This window comes from Mastomys coucha, chromosome X (assembly GCF_008632895.1).
Source record: "Mastomys coucha isolate ucsf_1 chromosome X, UCSF_Mcou_1, whole genome shotgun sequence".
In the NCBI taxonomy this organism is placed as follows: domain Eukaryota; kingdom Metazoa; phylum Chordata; class Mammalia; order Rodentia; family Muridae; genus Mastomys; species Mastomys coucha.
Genome location: NC_045030.1, coordinates 48005996 through 48010017, shown reverse-complemented (window position 1 = coordinate 48010017; position 4022 = coordinate 48005996).

The window sequence follows — 4022 nt, the reverse complement described above, 5'->3', positions numbered from 1 at the left end:
CCATTGATCCAAAGAAAAGTGACTTCATTCTCCTTCAGGAGCCCTTTCCTCATCTGTACTCAAAATTTAATCGGACTTGGTCATGTTCAGGTCTTGAGCCAGTAACTATATCAATAGTAAGATCCTGTGTACAAAGCAATGTCACATCCAGTGTGTTCCTCCCCATTCTCTGGCTCCTACATTCTTTCTGTTCCCCCTTTCCCAGTATTCCCTGACCCTTAGGTAGGAGATGGGGCACAGGTTGATAGAGGTTTTATTTATAATGCTAGGGACTCAGACTCAATCACTCTCAGTATTTTCAACAGTTAAACATTTGTATACTAACCACTAGCCAGTGATTTAAGAAGTTTCTCTAATCAAGGTTGAGAGAAGCAAAAAATGTAGATATAAACATGAATATTTAGAAGACAGTATGACAACATGGTCATTTAAAAGATCAACATCATAGGCCCTTCCCTAGGACCTATGACATCTTTTGCTATAGGTTTTAAGCATGCTTACATAAGCATACATAAATTCCTTCCTGTGGAACAGGATCAAATCTAATCAAAATTGAAGTGAGATTATTTTTCTCCCCAGTACTTCACCAGTGGTCACATCCTGCTGTAGCTTGTAGTTCCAATGCTAAGTCAGAGCATTAATTTTTTGTACCATAGCATCCACATAGCACCTTCTAACACTATGAAAGCTACCCAACAGAAAGTAAGTTTCCTGGTAAGTTCAAAATAGATTTCTTCCTGTTCTGAAACCAAAGTGTGTGTTGTATGAGGAAACAGTCTTACCATCTTGTTATAATAGCAACCAAAAACAACGTCAGTGTCAATGGTTTGTTTTGGGTCCATAAATGCTTCGCTGACCAATAATAAGGAAGCTGGTTAAGTCATTTCCAGCACTGAAATTTTAATTTAATAGTCCTGTTTTCTGAGAGCAGCTTCATTTGGCCATGTGAGGCACCTTTGTTCAAATGCCCTTCTTAAAGTTTTATTTTAATTACCTTACATATTAGTGTGTTTTAATAAGGTCTCTCTATATATCCTTAGTTTTGATGAACGTAATCCTGCCCCTCTTTTTCCATTACCCATCTCTCTATCTCTTTTATAAAACCTTTTAGTCCCCAATATTCTTCCCTATTCATTGATATCACAAGAGATCCACTAGGCCTATTGTTATTTTGACCTGAGTAGTAAGACCAAGATTTTCTACAAAGCTTTTCAGAGAGCACTTCAGTTTTCTGTGCTTTCATTTTTCAGTTCACCTATATTCTTCCATGCCTTCCTTAAAAGTAAGTTGACTATAGGCTAGAAAGAGAGATTTCATCTTATCTTGAAAAACAAACAACCCTCCCCTCCTCACAAAAACTAAAGCAAAGAAAAATGTCAGGACTGAATATGTGAGTAATAAATGCTGTGCGTCAACCTAACCTGCAGAAATATTCTCTAGTACAAAACTCATAGCTTGACTAAGAACCAGAGTGAGCAACAGAAACCAAAGAATAGAATATCCACCCATCAACAACAAAATATATTCTATGATAAATATCAAATTTAAGTAATTTCAGTCTACCAGTTCAGATTAAAGAACATGCTGGAAGGAAAACTTCAGTCTGAAGAGAACACACTATGAGTAATTAACCTGACACATTCACAATAAAAAGATAATACACATTGTGTGAATTATACTTATGACTTTGAGATTGCCAGAACCTTTCCAATTTTATTCTTCCTGCCACCTCTCTTGTGCATTGAAGATGTATTAATAAATAATTAGAATTAACTATTACTATACATTTTAATATATCAACTTTTCCCTTTCTAGTATAAACCCAGAACAAGAAATCAAAAGAGGGAAGAAAATTCACATAATGCCAATACTAGTAGTGGCAATCAGCAGTGCTCCAGGGCAGCTGAACAATGTGACAAGTGTGATGAGACCCCCAGGGATACTGAGTAGGTTTCAAGACCTGCACTACCAGGAAATTGCCAAGATCTGCATCCCCAAGGTCAACATATGGGGCACTGTGGATGCCTTAGGGCTGTTGTGGGCAATGAACTGGTGGTTGATGCTGGACTGCATATCTTACACCAGAGTCAAGTTTAAGAAGGATGATTAGGCAGTGGTGCTAGGAATGGAATCCAGATCTTCTGGAAGAGCAGCCTGTGTTATTAACCAGAGAACTCTCTCTCCAGACATGAATTAGATTTTTTTAAAAAAATTAGTACCAAACAGGCTTCTTTCTCTCTCATTGTAAAAGCACTTGCTATATTTCAGCACAAAAACCTAGAGATGAAATTCACTCTTGATTTTTTTAACTCTTTTAAAAATGATAGTAGCAAAAATATAGCACATGTCTGATGCCTACTGCTTCCTGCTTTAGTTTTGTGCCTTACTGAAAATGTGATTAGTTTTAGCAGGAAACAATGCATCATTTTACTTCCTAATTAAGAATAATAGCAATATTAATAACCTGTTTTCAATAAAAAGCAGCAAAAAAATAAAATAAGAAAAATAAGAAAATAGATGTCAATTTATATTTAGGATCACATATATATATATATATATATATATATATATATATATATATATACTCATTTATTTGACTTGTCAGTAATATCAGAAACAGTATTAAAACCTAAGAAATTTATATCATGATTTATATTATGCAAAGTATATGATAGAAATTTGAATCAGATGTGATAAGTGTGCAGTATGCAGTTTCTTTATAAAATTATATGAGACAGGAAAAAGTTGATATATTAAAATTTATAATAATAGTTAATTCTAATTATGTATTAATAGATATTATGCAAGTTCAAAGCAAACTGGCAATTTATTTCTTTAACAATCCATTGATAAGCATAAAATCAGAGAGACAGTTTCCTTTCCCTTCCCTTAAGCAATACTTCTTTTTTTTTTTTTTAGTTTTTTTAGTTTTTTGAGGCAGGGTTTCTCTGTGTAGCTCTAGCTGTCCTGGAACTCACTCTGTAGACCAGACTGGCCTCGAACTCAGAAATCCACCTGTCTCTGCCTCCCAAGTGCTAGGATTAAAGGCGTGCGCCACCACGCCCAGCTAGCAATACTTCTTACCAGTGTGCAAACATGGGTACTTACCAGAATGTGGTGATGTCAGAGCAGAGTATCCTCTGTTCTAAGAAATAAATAAGAGTATGAATAATTAGCATTAATGACATTTTCACAATAAAAAGGCAGTACACATTGTCTTTGAATTATATTAATGACTTTGGGATTTCCAGAGCCTTTCCAATTTATTCTTCCTGCCACCCCTCTTGTACATTGAAGATATAACCATTTATCTCTTTGTTCTAAATTCCTGATATTTCATAAGGTGTTAATCTTTTCTCCAAGGGTCAGAATAGTTTCTGGTAAATCATAAAACTGATGTTCTGGGAAGAATTGCTGTAATTGCTGTTCTAACAGAGTTCTTTGTGCCTTTGTGTCTACGGAGTAAAGAAAAAGAAATTTCCCTTTACTAATTGTCTTTCCTTTTCCTTTGAGTACCAATTTCATTTTGTGGAACTATTTTAAAACTATTCTTTAGAAAATGATTTCTGTCATTCTTTGTAATATCTAATTCTTGTGGGACTCATCATGCAGGATTTCTACTGCTGTCTATTTTATGTGACACACAAATGTTTTCTTTTTCCATTTTCACATATTTGCAGCATTTATACTCTCGACTACAGAGTACATGGACTTTTCTCTTAGTCCTTAGATATATCATAAACTCACTTTAATTCTGATAAATAAAATCTGATTTCAAACATGCTCTGTGCTCATAGAAATGCTATCCCTGAAAAAGTAGCTATTAGAAGCCAACTAACATGACCTTGGTATACCTCAGCCATCCTAAACCAGAAGAGAAAGAGGTAAAAGCCACCTCCCAACTCATCAATTGAGATGAGATCATCATCTTAATCAATTATGTCTTTGGCTCCTCTCCAATTGCTCAGATTCATGGATTGCATGCTTCTAGTAGTCTCCTATGATGCCATAACAATATACCA